The sequence below is a fragment of the Haliotis cracherodii genome, unplaced genomic scaffold (genome assembly GCF_022045235.1).
Source record: "Haliotis cracherodii isolate W230 unplaced genomic scaffold, xgHalCrac1.p SCAF_4, whole genome shotgun sequence".
Taxonomy (NCBI): Eukaryota; Metazoa; Mollusca; class Gastropoda; order Lepetellida; family Haliotidae; genus Haliotis; species Haliotis cracherodii.
This window is the reverse complement of record NW_027266297.1, coordinates 69,041,437-69,062,341: the sequence shown is the minus strand read 5'-3', so window position 1 is coordinate 69,062,341 and position 20,905 is coordinate 69,041,437. Positions and strand designations below refer to the sequence as shown.

General features: G+C 45.2%; 1 protein-coding gene across 1 annotated transcript in view; it reads left to right on the top strand.

Annotated features, from left to right (window-relative positions):
- The window catches only part of LOC139478303 (collagen alpha-1(IX) chain-like), a 238,078-nt gene that overhangs the window by 37,972 nt on the left and 179,201 nt on the right, over positions 1-20,905 (top strand). The gene's annotated exons all lie outside the window — the stretch shown is intronic.

Below are 20,905 nucleotides of genomic sequence, written 5' to 3'. Positions count from 1 at the left end.
GCTTGTCGTCTAACGGCATTATGCAACGCATTCTTGTCACAGCGGATGTGCACATGTCGATAAAGACGGTTCACACATCCGCCGGAAGTGCCATCCACAAGAATATAGGTCCCCAACACCACAAGCATTTCCCCAGTGGCTGTGCATACAGAAACCACTGTTGTACATTAGGCACGACGTCACGTGTTTGTTGTTTCGCTGTCTGTGTATATTTGTTGCCAAGGGCACGTAACTCTCAACTGCAGTTCATTGCACGGACAAGTCTTTCCAGTTTTCTCCGGATACAAGCACGTGACACAGTGGGTGCCGTTAGAATTAACTCCCATTCGCTGCTCAATAACGTAACGGCCATCTGACGTGCTGAGAGCAATAGAACGTTGTCCGTTGGAAAATTCACATATCGTTGCCACAGAGTTCAAGTTAAAGTATCAGATGCATACAGGCCAGTGCAGGGGGTGCAAGGCCAGTGCAGGGGTTGGATCAGATGTGAACAACTGTGAAGGTGCACTCTGGCGTAATTTCAAGGAGAACCCAAATAAATAGAAATAGTGCTGAAAATAAGCATATTGATGACTTATGCATCTATTATTATTCATTCTCATACTACTCATGTATATTTTCCTTTTGTTATAAGTTGTGACAGCGACCCGTGAAGATCCGGGGTAGAATAGGTCTTCACAACCCGTGCTTGTCGTAAAAGGCGACTATGCTTGTGTAAGAGGCGTCTAATGGGATCTGGTAGTCAGGCTCGCTGACTTGGTTTATGCATGTCATCGTATCCCAATTGCGTAGATCGATGGTCATGATGTCAATCACTGGATTGTCTGGTCCAGACTCGATTATTTACAGACCGCCATCATATATCTGTAATATTGATGAGTGGGGCGGTAAACAACAAATAAACAAACAAATAAAATACATCAAGCAGTGTGTTTCAGTATGTTCAAAATTATGTGAAAACGCTTCACACCAGATGCGTCACACAGGTGTCATATACCATATTAATCTCTCGTAACGCAGTATAGAGTGACTCGTCTTATGTTAAAAGAAAGTATAACAACATTTATGCTTTTATAACACATCTATTATGGTGTGACTTTGATAAACAATCAGTCTCTGTTTGTATCAAATCAGAATCAGAATGTTCAACGATAAATTGTTCGTTTTTCAATTACAATACATTTCACTGGTTAAAGTACATGCATCGCACAGGAGGGTCTAGTTGTTACATCCTGCGTCCCCACCCCCGACACCGCCCCACCCCCTCCCGATAACATCCATCTCGAGCTACTGAAGGAGGAACGGGTCACATGTCTCGCACCACACCCATGTATTTGCCACTATTGTTATCTGGTGGTGTTCGAGGTCTTCACATTCCCAGTAATGTTAATGGTAGATGATTGCAGCCTTCCGACACGAGGCAGCGTTTGTGATGGCCTTGTTACGTAATTTGGTGTTGGTTGCTAGGGTTTTAGGACAAACATGAAGTACAGAATCCGAGGAGCATATATTCGGCTATTTGGGCACTGCATGAAAACATTGCTACATTGTTGCTTGTGTCATTCGGCGATGCAACCAAGTTGTTCCAAGTTCCTTATTTGGTCTCATAGACGCAAGCGTCATATGAGTGTGTGTATAGCCATGATGGGTGTGTAGCTGGTATTTGTCTTCACCAGTAGCTGGTATATGTCTTCACCAGTATACCTTGTATATGTGCCATTCTTATTAGACTTGCACAAGTCGTGGTAGTAGTTTATTCCATAAGGTCACGTAGGCCATTGGTCCATGACACATCAGTTGTATACAGCAGCCATTATTATAATTGAAATTTACATCAGCAGTTTTGTCCTTAATTGTATAGACTTATAAATATACATAGCCATTTCTTATGATATTTATTCATAACTTGACATTAAGACATTGAACTTATGTGATTTAGGAAATACATAGTAGTTTCTTGGAATGTACTGTTCACGCAATTCGGCATACACCGTGCATACAAAAAAAATCATGCTCATCCCCAACGAAACATTTTTTACAAACATTGCAAACATTGCAAAACCTTTCATTTCTTGGAGTGAGTGAGTGAGCTGGGGGACCCTGGGGGACCCTGAAACAGATGGTCGCAGGCAGACACTGCACAATGTAGACTATCGTATATGTTGTTTGATGGGCATTTTGAATGAGTCAGTGAGTTGAGTTTAACGCCGCTTTTAACAGTATTCCAGTTATATGACGGCGTGTCAGCTTAATGTGGGAGGAAAGCCCGAAGTGATGCAGGTCTCAGACGTTTACCACTTCGGTGAAACCCACAAGCACGGGTATGGTGCTGACAAACCTAGAAACATAATCGAGGCGAACCGGGATTCGAACTCACAATCATAGGTTTCTGGCGTGCCCAAGGGACGCAACTCTGCACAGCGAATTGCGGCGCCTTAGACGACTGGGCCACCCGTGCCCCCCTCATTTCTTTGAACATTTGCATATCTACCAGTCTCAATTTTTTAGTTGGTGAGAACTACCCCTAAACTTTGCTAAAACTACACGAAACTTATGCATAGAAACATACTTGATATAATACTCTTGACACATTATAGGTTTATACATGTTTTTGCACCAGGTGACAAGGATGCAAGCCAGTCTTGCTGATAAATACATTTTGCTCTTATCATAAATTCTGATAAAAATGATAGAATACTACCACTGCTTTGATTATCCCAAACAAAGCCAAATCCCATTTTAAATAATAGATTTCTTAACTCTGAAACCCAATTGCTTTTACCATGACTCGTATCTAACAATATCATATGATAGCATAATATTTCTTGGGTAGTCGCGAGTCTGGCATGAATAACAATTAATACCAATATCTTATACACCGCTTGTAGGCATAGACATATACAGGGAATCTCCCATACTCACCACGTACAACATGATTTGGAGTTGACGGCTTCACACCCAGAACATATTTGCATGCCTGGACATGAACGTCTTCAATAACTCTGCTGAGCAATTAGTCTCCAAGGCAACAAGTATTAGTTAAAATCATAATTTGTAGATTATGTAAAAAAGAACAAATTGTCCCTATAAGAGACTGGAGTTCTTAGACTTGCACAAGTCTGTAAGGCAATAATTATTAGTTTAAATCATAATTTCTAGATTATGTAAATAAGAACAACTTGTCCCTATAAAAGACTGGAGTTCTTAGACTTGCACAAGTCTCTAAGGCAATAAGTATTAGTTTAAATCATAATTCCTAGATTATGTAAATAAGAACAACTTGTCCCTATAAGAGACTGTAGTTCTTAGACTTGCACAAGTCTCTAAGGTAATAGGTATTAGTTTAAATCATCAGTTAGGTTTAGGGTATTCAACCGCAGCCAATCCTCCACCTAATGGTTGGTTAGGTCAACTCATGGTACTTGGTGCATGTAGACCCCAAGTTCATCCTGGATATAGTGTCGAGGACTGAAGGGTGCCAGTGCTGCTGTCAGGTAGAAAACAGTAAGAGGGAGAAAGGGTGAGTGTTCTCACTGTATGAAGGCAAGCGGTAGTACACACAACTCACTCACGTATACACACCTGTGTCGGTTAACTCACTCACGTATAAACACCTGTGTAGATTAACTCAGTCACGTGAACACACCTGTGTAGGTTAACTCACTCACGTATACACACCTGTGTAGGTTAACACACTCACGTTTACACACCTGTGTAGGTTAACTCACTCACGTGAACACACCTGTGTAGGTTAACTCACTCACGTGAACACACCTGTGTAGGTTAACTCACTCACATAAACACACCTGTGTAGGTTAACTCTCCACCCATACTGTCCCCTCCCCTCTCTCCGCCCCTACTGTCCCCTCCCCTCTCTCCACCCCAACTGTCCACCCCCTCTCACCACCCCTACTGTCCCCTCCCCTCTCTCCAACCCCACTGTCCACCCCCTCTCTCCAACCCCACTGTCCACCCCTTCTCTCCGCCCCTACTGTCCCTTCACCGTTCTCCAACCCCATTGTCCACCCCCTCTCTCCACCCCTACTGTCCCTTCACCGTTCTCCAACCCCATTGTCCACCCCCTCTCTCCACCCCTACTGTCCCTTCACCGTTCTCCAACCCCATTGTCCACCCCTTCTCTCCGCCCCTACTGTCCCTTCACCGTTCTCCAACCCCATTGTCCACCCCCTCTCTCCACCCCTACTGTCCCCTCCCCTCTCTCCAACCCCACTGTCCACCCCCTCTCTCCACCCCTACTGTCCACCCCCTCTCTCCACCCCCACTGTCCACCCCCTCTCTCCGCCCCTACTGTCCCCTCCCCTCTCTCCATCCCTACTGTCCCCTCCCCTCTCTCCACCCCTACTGTCCCCCCATCTCTCCACCCCCACTGTCCCCTCCCCTCTCTCCGCCCCTACTGTCCCCCCCCCCCTCTCTCCGCCCCTACTGTCCCCTCCCCTCTCTCCGCCCCTACTGTCCCCTCCCCTCTCTCCACCCCCGCTGTCCACCCCCTCTCTCCGCCCCTACTGTCCACTCCCCTCTCTCCACACCTACTGTCCCCCCATCTCTCCACCCCCACTGTCCACCCCCTCTCTCCACCCATACTGTCCCCTCCCCTCTCTCCGCCCCTACTGTCCCCCCCTCTCTCCACCCCTACTGTCCCCTCCCCTCTCTCCACCCCTACTGTCTACTCCCCTCTCTCCACACCTACTGTCCCCCCCATCTCTCCACCCCTACTGCCCCCCCCCCCTCTCTCCGCCCCTACTGTCCCCTCCCCTCTCTCCACCCCTACTGTCCACTCCCCTCTCTCCACCCCTACTGTCCCCTCCCCTCTCTCCACCCCTACTGTCCACTCCCCTCTCTCCACACCTACTGTCCCCCCATCTCTCCACCCCTACTGTCCCCCCCCTCTCTCCACCCCTACTGTCCCCTCCCCTCTCTCCACCCCTACTGTCCACTCCCCTCTCTCCACACCTACTGTCCCCCCATCTCTCCACCCCTACTGTCCCCCCCCTCTCTCCACCCCTACTGTCCCCTCCCCTCTCTCCACCCCTACTGTCCACTCCCCTCTCTCCACACCTACTGTCCCCCCATCTCTCCACCCCTACTGTCCTCCCCCTCTCTCCACCCCTACTGTCCTCCCCCCCTCTTCACCCCTACCGTCCCCCCATCTCTCCACCCCTACTGTCCTCCCCCTCTCTCCACCCCTACTGTCCTCCCCCTCTCTCCACCCCTACTGTCCTCCCCCTCTCTCCACCCCTACTGTCCACTCCCCTCTCTCCACCCCTACTGTCCCCCCATCTCTCCACCCCTACTGTCCCCTCCCCTCTCTCCACCCCTACTGTCACCTCCCCTCTCTCCACCCCTACTGTTCCCTCCCCTCTCTCCACCCCTGCTGTACCCTCCCCTCTCTCCACCCCCACTGTCCCCTCCCCTCGCACCTGCTCCCAGACATCCTCTACGTGTTCATCATCCCAGCGCCTCCCCGATGTCTGTGAAGCGGAAGTAAAATAGCATCAGTCTCCAAATGATACAGACAATGTAACGACATCGCCCAGTTTATTTCCCTGATTCAGCTGAAAGTCTGACCGGGACAAGAATAGAATTACGATAAGAGCAAGATTATATTACACTAAATATTGGAGTGGGATGATGGTTTTATATGGAGGCCGAGTGTACTGATATGTCGCGGACTTGATTAAAATCCAGAGTTCTGCCTCAGCATTGGCGTGCCTTATGTTGTTTTTCCTGTAGAGTATATTTAGAATTATTTGATATAAAAGGCAAGCTGTCGCTGTAGTGCTGATAGTCTGTTCCGCTAAGGTTCTCCTCTCTCATACAGATGGAGGAGGTATTTAAACAAACATTCGTCAGCTGTGGCGAGAGCTCAAACAGAGAGGGGAAGACCAACTGGATAAAAAGCTAAGAGTTACGGTGAGCCGCGATAACACAAGTGTCCGGGGGTCATGACCTCACATGCTGCACGTGACACAGCCTCACCTGGCGGTAACATCAAAGGCCACCCCGCCCAGGCGTACCAAAACACAGAATCTTCCACCGAGACCTAGATACAGTCAATCAGGCCGTGTAATGACAGTGATAAATGCCGATATATGTTTTAGGATTACCCAGGTCAGGGGTAGATCTAGAAATCCTACCCTTTCCTGGTGTGTGGAGGCATTCAGCGTGTCACGACAATGCCGCCATATGTGGAGTAGTAGGGCGCTCGTGTATGTGCCTTAATGCCGCTTGAGCCGGTATTTGGACGTACTCAGCCACTGGCCACTGGTACTCCTTACCGATACTTAACTAACACTAGCCAAAGAGCACACCCCTTACTTACCCCAATATCCCAAAGAATAACAAACTACCTATAATCTACCAAATCAAAATTACATAAACAAACAAACATCCACCATACCCAGCTCCCTTAGTTCTCCTCCCCAACCCCATCGGCATCTATTCCAAATCTCAAAATTCCCAAATTCTATATAACCAACCCCTACAGCCCCCCTTGGGTTGCACACACCACTTTCGCCCCTTTCGGAAACACATTAAATGGCCTGGCCGGGCCCGTGTGCGAAATAAGCATCAGTCGGAAAGCGCACGTTAATTCTCCAAAGTAAGTAAGTAAGTAAGTAAGAGCACACCGTATGTCGACATTATACAGTTGTGGCAGAGCGTACCATACGTCCACCGCATAGTACACATGTGTGGCATAGCGTACCGTACGTATAGAGCAAAGTACACATTTGTAACATAGCGTACCATACGCCTACAACATAGTACACAGTTGTGGCATAGCGTACCCTACGTCCACAGCATAGTACACAGTTGTGGCATAGCGTACCATACGTCCACAGCATAGTACACAGTTGTGGCATAGCGTACCATACGTCCACAGCATAGTACACAGTCGTGGCATAGCGTACCATACGTCCACAGCATAGTACACAGTTGTGGCATAGCGTACCATACGTCCACAGCATAGTACACAGTTGTGGCATGGCGTACCATACGTCCACAGCATAGTACACAGTCGTGGCACAGCGTACCATACGTCCACTTTGTCGTCCCCGAGGTAGTTCCTTCCCCTGTCCCCGGTCCACCCTGCTGTGTTCGTCCTGGACGGTCTGTGCAGCGTGGGAGGACTGAGTCATGGTGTGACGGGTTCAGCATCCTGGAGGAGGGATGGAGGTGTGAGATGCTGTGTAGGTAGAGCCGCTGGATTCTGACCTGCCACGTGGCTGCATTTGTGAAGAAGGCGGGAAAGACTTTCACCACAGCTAGATTATTACTTGACATTGTACGTTCAAGAAAACTGAAGCAAAAAGAATTAAGCGGTCGGTGACCTTCCAACGCAAATTGGAACCACATATTCTGATTTTTTAGTGTGGGAATTGCCACACATTTACGACGTATCTGATCCATGAACAATTCTCAGTTGAACAGTTGACTAAAATCGCCTTGACAAGCGAAAACCATTTTCCCAGGTCCGAGTCATGGTGTTTCACGTGCTGAACATGGACATGCATCGACTGCGTGTGTTTTATTAGTCATTAATGTTTTTATTAAGTGCGGGCTATGCATCCAGTTGGAAGGCATATCCTTCATGACATGTGTAGATCCTGCAACTTCTGTACACCAACTTCTCCAACTGCGACATCGTCAATCGGATGAAGCGTTGAAAGTGGTTCGTAGTTCAGGCCAAAATGCTGGTGCCTATGTTGTTGCATTAGAGATGACATATGGGGGAAGATGGCGGCATATAGCAATTCACATGAAGGAGTTGAGAAACGTCAAACCTATTCGGGCGTGAAGGTGTTGATGTTGAGACGTTTGCGGACATTTTACATCTTGTAGATGTCAATGTGAAAGAAAATGATAGATTAGAAGAGTTTTCTACTCTAGTCTACATAAAAAACTGACACAATCAACGACAGCCTGCTTCAAAGATTGGTTTAGAAACTGGAGTTTAAACTTGTTTAGACAGAAGTCTGTAGAAGCTTTGAGATCATTGTTTATACAGGAAGCAGAGCACCTTACTGTTTGCTTCAGGTATTGGTATTGTCTAAAAAGGTTACTAAGATTAAAAGATTCACTAGTCGGGCCAAAAGACAAAGTTGTCTTGTGTCTTTGTTATAAAGATGGAATCAAGAAGCACATTAGACAGTAAATATAGCAAATATATATAAACGTCAGGATATCTAGTCATGTTATCTGCCGAACAGATCGCATCAGGTGTAAAAGGGCAATTACTGAAAATCATAAGTATGGATCAACCAATAAAAATCAGTTATAACACCCGGTGTTCACGAAACGGGTAAACATATCCTGCCGTACGGTAGCATCCGCTATTACGAAAAGTAAGTGTTACTTTTATTAGTGTTATTATTAGTATTATTGTTATTATTATTTTATAAGTGTTATTGTTATTTTTTTAGTGTTATTTGTATTTGTTGCCCACTCTGATATTGGAGATTTCAGACAGATGGAATGCTGCAAAGAGTGCCAATCTTGGTAGAGATCCTGGGTAAATCAGAAGAGTGAAATTGTAATGTATGTATGTGCAGTGTCATGCAATGTACTGTCATAGCACTTCTAGCCTCACCAGTGATACACAAAGACCATGTCACTGTTAATGCTTTGGTAGATTATGAAAACATCCAAGATGACCTGTTATGTACATTTCAATACATCCAACATGGCCTGTAATGTACAGTTCAATACATCCAACATTGCCTGTTATGTACAATTCAATACATCCCACATGACCTGCCATGTACAGTTCAATACATCCAACATGACCTGTTATGTACAGTTCAATACATCCAACATGGCCTGTTATGTACATTTCAATACATCCAACATGACCTGCTATGTACAGTTCAATACATCCAACATGACCTGCTATGTACAGTTCAATACATCCAACGTGGCCTGTTATGTACAGTTCAATACATCCAACATGACCTGATATGTACATTTCAGTACATCCAATATTGACTCTAATGTACAGTTCAATACATCCAACATGACCTGCTATGTACAGTTCAATACATCCTACATGGCCTGTTATGTACAGTTCAATACATCCAACATGACCTGCTATGTACAGTTCAATACATCCAACATGGCCTGTTATGTACAATTCAATACATCCAACATGGCCTGTAATGTACAGTTCAATACATCCAACATGACCTGTTATGTACAGTTCAATACATCCAACATGGCCTGTTATGTACAGTTCAATACATCCAACATGGCCTGCTATGTACAATTCAATACATCCAACATGACCTGCTTTGTACAGTTCAATACATCCAACATGACCTGCTATGTACATTTCAATACATCCTACATGGCCTGTAATGTACAGTTCAATACATCCAACATGGCCTGTTATGTACAGTTCAATACATCCAACATGACCTGATATGTACATTTCAGTACATCCAATATTGACTCTAATGTACAGTTCAATACATCCAACATGACCTGCTATGTACAGTTCAATACATCCTACATGGCCTGTTATGTACAGTTCAATACATCCAACATGACCTGCTATGTACAGTTCAATACATCCAACATGGCCTGTTATGTACAATTCAATACATCCAACATGGCCTGTAATGTACAGTTCAATACATCCAACATGACCTGTTATGTACAGTTCAATACATCCAACATGGCCTGTTATGTACAGTTCAATACATCCAACATGGCCTGCTATGTACAATTCAATACATCCAACATGACCTGCTTTGTACAGTTCAATACATCCAACATGACCTGCTATGTACATTTCAATACATCCTACATGGCCTGTAATGTACAGTTCAATACATCCAACATGGCCTGTTATGTACATTTCAATACATCCCACATGACCTGCTATGTACATTTCAATACATCTAACATGGCCTGTTATGTACAGTTCAATACATCCAAAATGGCCTGTTATGTACAATTCAATACATCCCGCATGGCTTGTTATGTACAGTACAATACATCCAACATGGCCTGTAATGTACAGTTCAATACATCCAACATGGCCTGTAATGTACAGTTTGATGGCTGATACATGACCTGACGTATAACGTATACTACTAACAGCTCTCTATCTGCCCCTGCTATGCACAGTTTGATGGCTGATACATGACCTGACGTATAACGTATACTACTAACAGCTCTCTATCTGCCCCTGCTCTCAACGCTTATGCCACCCACTACACTCGCTGGCGTGTGTTGACGCCAATCTTTGACGCCATCATCGTGTGATCCATGGCCCCACGTTAACCTCCTCTCAGTTTCGGGATTTGTCCCCACAAAATACACATTCTATTGACTTCATACAGGTTACAATCTGTAGCGTGCATTCCATGCTCCTCAATCTCATACAATAAAACAATTTGCCCCCAGCAAGTCTGGCATACCAAACCCCGAAACTCATTACAACGCTACCCAAAGGAAACACATGCATTTTACACTAATTTATTTTCTTTTGTTCAATTTGTGAAAACTGATTTTGAGTGTGTCTGTGCAGTGTTATTCAAATACTATAAAGGACAGCAATTCATTGTCGCAGTGGTTACTTTGTGGCAGGGAGCGTATGAGATACGCGAACCAGGGGTAACTGTAAGAAGTGCCCTGACTCCGGGCAATGTAAGCCAACAACATCCGTTTGTTCGTGTCACGTCGTGGCGGCCATGTTGCTAGTTGACGGCAAGCACTGGTAATGTTAGGGAATCACCGCCCAGCTGGCTATTGTCGCATCACGTGCTGTTGTCTGAACAAGGGGTGGGGTGTAGGGGTGGTGATGGTGGGTGTTTGGGAGTGCAGTTACAGACAACGTTATCTAACTTTTTTATGGTCTTTTATCAGATATATTTTTTATTTTATTTTCAATCGATATTGGAAGATTCGATATCTTTCCAGCAGTATCAGAAATTGGTTTCACACATTGTACCCAGGAGGAATAGAACCCGGTTCTTTGGCGTGACGAGTTAACACTTTAACCACTAGGCTACCCCTAGTTGTATTTCACGTGACATGTGTACTGTGAACCTACGAGGTGTTTACATTGTTCATTGTTCTTCCTTGTGTCGTATGTGGGGTTCAGTTCGTTTGTCGTAACGTCATAACCTTAATCATCTACCAATGTATCTTTGTTATCATATAACGGATGGTTTCTTGTCAAGATAAAGCCAACGGATAACAATGGTTTGGGTGTTATAAGGATGAATATGCAAATATAAAAGGTCAGGTAGTTACCACTTTCAGTGTGTACAAACAAACATGGCACAGCCCATGTTAGTCGGTGATCGAGTCAGAATTGGCGGCAATGGATCTCGACAAATTACTGAGATAATTGTTATCAATATCAAAATAAAAGTCTAAAATACAAAAATAAGAGTCTTAGAGGGACGTATCTAAGGCATGTTTTAAGTTTAAGGAAACATAAATTGAGAAAATATGAAGCGAGGACCCCACCGGGATCTGTTCCCATACCTAGCACCTGGGCTTGTAGAGTTCGGCTTTGGATTGGATTTGTCTGAAAAGTTACCTTGATTCATTTTGTCTCTGTGTGGGTCAGCTGACATCATTTCGTAACGTTATGACAGGCCAGGCAGACTCTAAACAAAGGTGGCTACAGTAGCTTCCTTCTTCCTTTTGATAAAGGGCAATTACTCTTGAGGTTGGACCAAAGGAATGTCGCGAAAGGCGATTCCTGGCAAAGTAGAACCATCATCCTTAGGTAATCGTCGTGTTGCCTGAATGACAGTTGCGCCACTGTCTGAAAAGAGGTTTCTGTAGGAACTATATCGTTGTGACTGTCAAACTGACTAATCACTGACCTTGTGACGTGATATATTAATGCGCACATTTAAAGGAAGACATTACGAGACAAAGAGATTATCACGCTTGTGTGTTTAGGGATGGTAAATAAATACTATGTGTTTAGCTTTCCAAGACTCTCTAAATGCAATGTTGTTTCTTAATGCAGGATATGTACCATCCCAAAACACACTGTCTATATTCGCTGAAATTGCTATGTAATTGTTTATGCAGGGACCAATCTAAGGTAGTATCTTGAATTCTATTGGTTTGTTATAACCATGTTTAACATCTGTGACATCTGACGTGAACCGAGAGGAGTATGGGGAATTGGTTGTGTTCTGTTGTGAGAACCTATGACCTATGCTGGACACCTTGGGTATATGTGGAATACACTGGGTTCTGTCACAACACGTTAGACGTCTGGTGTATACCTTGGGTATATGTGGAATACACTGGGTTCTGTCACAACCACGTTAGACCTCTGGTGTATATCTAGGGTATATGTAGAAAACACTGGGCTCTGGCATCACCACGTTAGACTTCTGGTGTATACCTTGGGTATATGTGGAATACACTGGGTTCTGTCACAACCACGTTAGACCTCTGGTGTATACCTAGGGTATATGTGGAATACACTGGGCTCTGGCATCACCACGTTAGACTTCTGGTGTATACCTAGGGTATATGTGGAATACACTGGGCTCTGGCATCACCACGTTAGACTTCTGGTGTATACCTTGGGTATATGTGGGATACACTGGGCTCTGGCATCACCACGTTAGACTTCTGGTGTATACCTAGGGTATATGTGGAATACACTGGGCTCTGGCATCACCACGTTAGACTTCTGGTGTATACCTTTGGTATATGTGGATTACACTGGGTTCTGGCATCACCACGTTAGACTTCTGGTGTATACCTTGGGTATATGTGGAATACACTGGGCTCTGGCATCACCACGTTAGACTTCTGGTGTATACCTTGGGTATATGTGGAATACACTGGGTTCTGTCACAACCACGTTAGACCTCTGGTGTATACCTAGGGTATATGTGGAATACACTGGGTTCTGTCATACCCACGTTAGACCTCTGGTGTATACCTTGGGTATATGGGGAATACACTGGGTTCTGACATCACCACGTTAGACCTCTGGTGTATACCTTGGGTATATGTGGAATACACTGGGTTCTGGCATCACCACGTTAGACCTCTGGGGTATACCTTGGGTATATGTGTAATACACTGGGTTCTGACATCACCACGTTAGACCTCTGGTGTATACCTTGGGTATATGTGGAATACACTGGGTTCTGACATCACCACGTTAGACCTCTGGTGTATACCTAGGGTATATGTGGAATAAACTACGTTCTGGCATCACCACGTTCGACCTCTGGTGTATACCTTGGGTATATGTGGAATACACTGCGTTCTGACGTCTGCACGTTAGACCTATGATGTATACCTAGGGTATATGTGGAATACACTGGGTTCCGACATCACCACGTTAGACCTCTGGTGTATACCTTGGGTAGAATATGGAGCATTTGATTCTGGCATCACCACGTCAGACCTCAGATAAAATAGTTGTGATATTAACCATACTTATCCATCACCAGACACTTTCGCATTCCATTTTCTCAGACATAGGTGACTCGTCTCCGAGTGAATCTGTTGAGAAATGAGCATGATTCATGGCTGCCCTCGCTGTAGGTGGTGAGGATATACATATATAACTCAGCATTTTACAGGTTCTATATTTTTGTTCTTCGGGTGTTTTCACATTCGCAGATAAGGAGAAGTATTTTTTGTCTACGATAATGTATACCTCAGGCATAGCAGTGAGAGTAAACACATCCGCCGTAATGCCCGGTTCACAGTGATACGTTAGCCAGCGTATCCGCTTCTATAAGGTTTGTAAGGTTCAACCAACTGTCATACTAGGAGTCTGCGTATTTGTATCGACAGGTTTCATACATTTAGTCCAGGCTTGTATAAAATGCCACAATGTTCAGCCAATGTGTTTGTGAGGTTCAACCATAATCCTACTTGTATCCGCTATATGCCAGAACGGAACACCGTACACCACACTGACGTATACTGTACACCACACAGCTAGCTAAAGGACTGTACACCACTGACTGTACACCCCTGACGTATACTGTACACAACACAGCTAGCTAAAGGACTGTACACCACTGACGTATACTGTACACCACACAGCTAGCTAAAGGACTGTACACCACTGACGTATACTGTACACCACACAGCTAGCTAAAGGACTGTACACCACTGACGTATACTGTACACAACACAGATAGCTTAAGGACTGTACACCACTGACGTATACTGTACACAACACAGCGATCTTAAGTACTACATGCCAGGATTAACGTACTTTGTTTACTGTAGTACACAACCCGACATCTCCCACTGGTTTGCAATGCCCAGCTGTTACCATCCTGTAATGTGAATAACGGGATATAACTAGATACACGCTGTATCACTAATTGGCGCTATAGGAGACGCAGTTCATTGGCTTGTAAGCAATGTTACTCCGCCTTCCCACCTGCAGTAGTCTGACGAGACATTACATTCCGCGTAGAATAAAGTGCATTGTTCAAAGTGAATACTAGACCCCTAACGTAGCAGTGATCTACCCTTGACGTTAGTTTTTATTCATAAAACTGCACAAAAGCAAAATATAATGTTTCAATTCGTTTTGTACTCACTGTCGTTCAAGGATACCGTCATACCGGCTGTAAATGAATACACAATGCCACAACACTTGTTAGAGGGGTACACAAAGTACGTGATCTAGACTACCCGTCGGTGGCTGAGTGGGTCAGATTTTGTGTGCTGACTTTGTGTGCTGGCGATTAGGTGCCTCACTCTGGCAGTGTGGGTTCGAATCCCGGGCGTGACTGAACCAAATAAAGTAGGAGAATCTGTACTTCACTAAGAAAGTGTTATCCCAAATATAACATTTGTTATACCAGCTATAGTTTAAGGATGACGTCATACCAGCTTTAGTTCAAGGATGACGTCGTGCCAGCTTGAGTTAAAGGGTGACGTCATACCAGCTTTAGTTCAAGGATGACGTCATACCGGCTTTAGTTCAAGGATGGCGTCATACGAGCTTTAGTTCAAGGATGACGTCATGCCGGCTGTAGTTCAAGGATAACGTCATACCGGCTGTAGTTCAAGGATAACGTCATACCGGCTGTAGTTCAAGGATGACGTCATATCCCTTTTACAACTCACTTTAGCTGTTGGCCATCATCTGTTTTCCTACGCGATATAGCTTAGAACGTCATGTAATTATTACTTCGGCCGAACGTTAAGAGATCATATTATTTGGAGGAATAACTAATTAGGTTTGTCTAGAAATACAGAAAGTGCCCTTTAAAATATCACAATTCCAATTCAACCATTTCAGATCGGGAATATTCCAAATGTCGAATTATTGTTTGTCTCATTACTGTTCAACGTTATGTTCTTGTATAATGTCAAGTCATTCTGACCCAAGGGTATTGCCGACCACCGAGGCGGGCGGCTGGTGGCTATTATTAGTAATAGAGAGAGTGTCCCCGCAATATCATGTTATATTTGATCTTAATGTCATTCCGTGGTAAGATACTGTCGTGCATATTGCCTTTGCAGTCATGTACAGATGATAGGCCGCCCTTGCATCCTCGGAACTAATTGACCTGTAACAAGTGTTCATTGTCAAGGCTTTCATCACTGAGGTGAGGTGAGGTGAGGTGAGGTGAGGTGAATTGGGGTTTAACGTCGCGTCCAAGATTATTGCATTTATATAGCGACGTGCATGTACGTGTGTGTGTTTATGTGGCTGCTTGTACTAGTCTGGACTGATGCCGATTTATAGTGCTAGCTCACTGATATATCATGTCGCAGTTTAACATGAATACCCCACTCAGACACAGTATACTGACTCCGAGCCGACCAGTCCTTGTTTTAGCCCCATAATGCCGAGCGCCAGACAGGTTAACAACAAGTACCATCTTTTAACGTCTTTTGGTATGACGCGGTCGGGGATCGAACCCCGGACCTTCCGCTCTCCGGGCGGACGCTCTACCGCTAGAACACGGAGGCGGAGGCTACACACGGGGGTACAGCGTTGGGGCCTACGCCAACGACGTGGATCATGGATCATGGTCCTGATCACTGGATTGTCTGGATCCGCTGCCGTATGTCAGAAGTATGGCTTTGGGCGGCGTTAGGCAACAAACAAACAGACTATTGTAAGCCTATGTTAAAGTATGGTAGTTACGATCATCTCAGCGCTAAGATCCCTTTGTGCAAGTGGACCCTGGTGCCATCACTGATTTCAGTAATCTATTCATATTTTTTTCATCAAATAGAATTATTTTCTGGCGTTGACGGTTTGAATCCACATAGATTGTATGGATATGGCGCTTCACGATTGCGCCTGCAGATACACCATTATACAAAACCATCCTGCAGCCAGATAGCCTTCTGTACCCGTGGACATCACTGTATACGGGGCGGTCGGGTAGCCTTGTGGTTAAAGCGTTCGCTCGTCACGCCGAGGAACCGGGTTCGAATCCTAACATGGGTACAATGTGTGAAGCCCATTTCTGGTGTCCCCCGCCATGATATTGCTGGAATATTGCTAAAAGCGGCGTAAAACCATACTCACTCACTCACTGTATACAAGTAGAAGAAGCTTCTGTGTATAAACCTACGAAGCGATGCTGAGATGTAGATCTAAAAGTGTTAACGCGGAGAGATGTCCTTGGCAACTGTTCATAAAAAGATGAAAAAAAGGTTTAAAAAACCAATAAATGAACCCCAATTGGGACTTGTGGAGTCATCAGTTCTGAGTGAGTGAGTGACTGCGTGAGTCAGTGAGTCAGTGAGTATAGTATTTCGTATTGGGTACCCATTGTGTGTATTATCTTCAGTACTTTGTTTTAATTTCCGTATACCCCTATTGTAACAGATGTTATATCTAGGCTTACACTTTCTTAGTAACCTATGGCCAACAGAACAAAGTCATCGATCTAACCCACAAAAACCACCGAGGCCTCCACAAGAAAAGAAGTCCGACAACTGGTAGTCTAGATCACGTACTTTGTCTACCCCTCAGACAAGTGAATATTGGCAAGGCCCCATGGCCGAAGGTATGAATACGCAATGCCATTTAGAAAGTGGTCAAATGTAACGTTATGTTTAGGATGTCACTTTCCTAGTACGTACAAAGTCTTTTACAATCCGATTTACATTTGTTAGAGGGGTACACAAAGTACGGGATCTGGACTTCCAATTATGGGACGTCCTTTTTTTAGGTTTAGCTCACTGACTTTGTTAGCGATGTGAGGAGGACCTCCGTGTGGTACTGATGTTAGCAGGACTTCCTTTTACTGTTGGACCGCCTCCGTGGTCTAGTGGACAGAGTGTCTGACCTTTCTGGGTCAGTGTACTGTGTTTCCGTTGGGTATACATGTTAAACTGCGGCATGGTATTTCAGTGGACCGGCACCATTTTAGATCGTGCTAGTACATGCACCCCCAAACAACGAACTACCACATCCACGCACACGCCCACACACATACACACACGCACGCACGCACGCACGCACGCACGCACGCACGCATACACGAACACACTAACATACACGCACACGCACACACACAAATACACATAAACACACATGCACACGCACGCACACTTATATACAAACACGCGCGCACGAACACACACTCATACACACACACGCACACACATTTCGCGCAAACGCACACACACACGCACACGCAAACGCACGCACACACACACCGCATACACACACTCGCACACATATACACACACATACCTCACTATAATAGTTAACTCCGCATCTTTAAATGATTAATGGTTGGTTTTCGAAACCGTGAGAAGGGATTACCCTTCTCCCTAACTGCCACACGTTGTCGAATGGGTACCTGGCCGGACTTTTACAATGTAGGCACCTACCAGGTGTTACCACCTCGTCCCTCACAGGTGGCGTTCTACGATACCTAAGCCTGCCATTTTAACCGTTTCCCGGCCTCGAGAGCTACTTTCAATCACTGACTAAGTAAGGGAAACTTGCCGATGTAACATTGTTACCACACTTTACAAATGTCGCCATCCTCCCATTTCCTTGACACGGAGGTTAGTAGAATGCTTAATGGGACAATTTCATTGTGACCTTGACCTTCACTGGGGACCAGTGCTATCGGTATGTCTAGACGTGCTCAAATATTTTTGCAACACTTGATGTCATCGTTGTGAGCGAATGTATGAGTGTAGGTTGTTGAATTTGGAACTTCAAGTGTGCTTGTGCTCTATTCCTGTTCCTGTTTGTTCCGCGGGCACTGACTCCCTTCTCATGCACGGACAACCTTCTTTGGGCACTGACCACCTCCTCAAACACTGACCACCTCTTTTGGACACTCACTTCCACATCAAACACTGACCACGCCTTCAGGCATTGACTTTCCTCTCAGGAACTGACCGCCATTTCAGGCACTGACCACCTTCTCTAAGCTCCTGCGACCCCCTCAGACACGAACTACTCCCTCGAGCACTGACTATCCCCTCAAGCACTAACTACCACCTCAAACACTGACTACCTTCTGAAGCACTGACTACCACCTCAAACATTGACTACCTCCTCAAGCACTGAATACCTTCTCAAACACTGACTACCACCACAAACACTGACTACCTTCTGAAGCACTGACTACCACCTGAAACACTGACTACCACCACAAACACTGACTACCACCACAAACACTGACTACCACCACAAACACTGACTACCTTCTGAAGCACTGACTACCACCTCAAACACTGACAACCACCACAAACACTGACTACCTTCTCAAACACTGACTACCTCCTCACACACTGACTACCACCTCAAACACTGACTACCACCACAAACACTGACTACCTTCTCAAACACTGACTACCACCTCAAGCACTGACTACCACCTCAAACACTGACTACCACCACAAACACTGACTACCTTCTCAAACACTGACTACCTCCTCAAACACTGACTACTCCCTCGAGCACTGACTACCACCTCAAACACTGACTACCCTCTCAAACACTGACTACCACCACAAACACTGACTACCTTCTCAAACACTGACTACCTCCTCAAACACTGACTACTCCCTCGAGCACTGACTACCTCCTCACACACTGACTACCACCTCAAACACTGACTACCACCACAAACACTGACTACCTTCTCAAACACTGACTACCTCCTCAAACACTGACTACTCCCACGAGCACTGACTACCACCTCAAACACTGACTACCTTCTCAAACACTGACTACCACCACAAACACTGACTACCTAATCAAACACTGACTACCTCCTCAAACACTGACTACTCCCTCGAACACTGACTACCACCCCAAACACTGACTACCTTCTCAAACACTGACTACCACCACAAACACTGACTACCTTCTCAAACACTGACTACCTCCTCAAACACTGACTACTCCCTCGAACACTGACTACCTCCTCACACACTGACTACCACCTCAAACACTGACTACCACCACAAACACTGACTACCTTCTCAAACACTGACTACCTCCTCAAACACTGACTACTCCCACGGGCACTGACTACACCTCAAACACTGACTACCACCTCAAACACTGACTACCTCGTCAAACACTGACTACTTTCTGAAGCACTGACTACCACCTCAAACACTGACAACCTCCTCAAACACTGACTACTCCCTCGAGCACTGACTACCACCTCAAACAATGACTACCACCTCAAGCACTGACTACCACCTCAAGCACTGACTACCACCTCAAACACTGACTACCACCCCAAACACTGACTACCTCCTCACACACTGACTACCACCTCAAACACTGACTACCACCTCAAATACTGACTACGGCTTCAGGCACTGAATACCCTCTCGAGCACTTACTATCCCCACAGACTACAATCGTGAAATATTCCCATGGCTTGGTACATGTATGTGTACAGGAGGCAACACAACTCAAGCTGACTTGTCAATTGTCCATCTGTATTTCCAGACAGGTGTTTCAAGAATAACATCGGTTCATGGATTAACACTAAACTATTCTGGTCAAGTATTACTCAACAATACTTTCCGTTTCACGTGTTAACCTCACGTGTCACCCTTCCGAATTTACAATTTTATAGCAAATTATGACTAAAAGTTTTCCTATAACGGCAAATCAGCACTTTTATCGGAAATTCTTCACATTGTTCCACGTGGCGCTCTATGAGCCGTGCTATAACAGCCCGACTTACATGGCACATGCAGCCATTATTCCGGTGCATATGCAAGCAATCAGTCTGCTCATTTGACCTGAGTGATTCGAGAATTCCAACCCAAGCTACAAGTATAAGGAGACAATTAATCGGCTGGCCCAGCGCTCTCAATGTGTACCACGTGACGTCCCGGAAGCTACGTACATCCTTTATAAACACGTGTAATATATTGCCAGCACTTTCATTGGAATTTACTCGTGGCAAACCCTCGCCTGTAACTTAAATGGAATAAGAAATATTACATATTTACTACTGAGAATGACACGATGTTTATTGATTGCTGTGGACCAGTTGTGTGGAATGTAGTTTTGATAACCCGGAGGCATATGTAGAATAGCGTGTAAGCTCATTCACCTGTTCCTGAGGAGACGTGGGCGTATGTGTTGGGAGGGGTCTGTATAACGTCTGATCAACCAAGAATCAAATTATCTCCAGTGGGCCCTCGTCATTCCGGACGGCACTGGCCCAGACAATCGTCTGTATTTACATATTTCAATTTTTCTTGTTTCGCCGCAATAGGCAAGTTTCCGTATATGACGATGGTCTGTAAATCCAATGATTGACATCACAAGTATCCTTCAACACAAGTGGGATACGATGACATGCATCAACCAAGTCGCGAGGCCTGACCACCCGATTCCGTTTGTCACCCCTTAAGACAAGCATGAATTGTTGAATACAAATTTGATCCCGGATCCTCC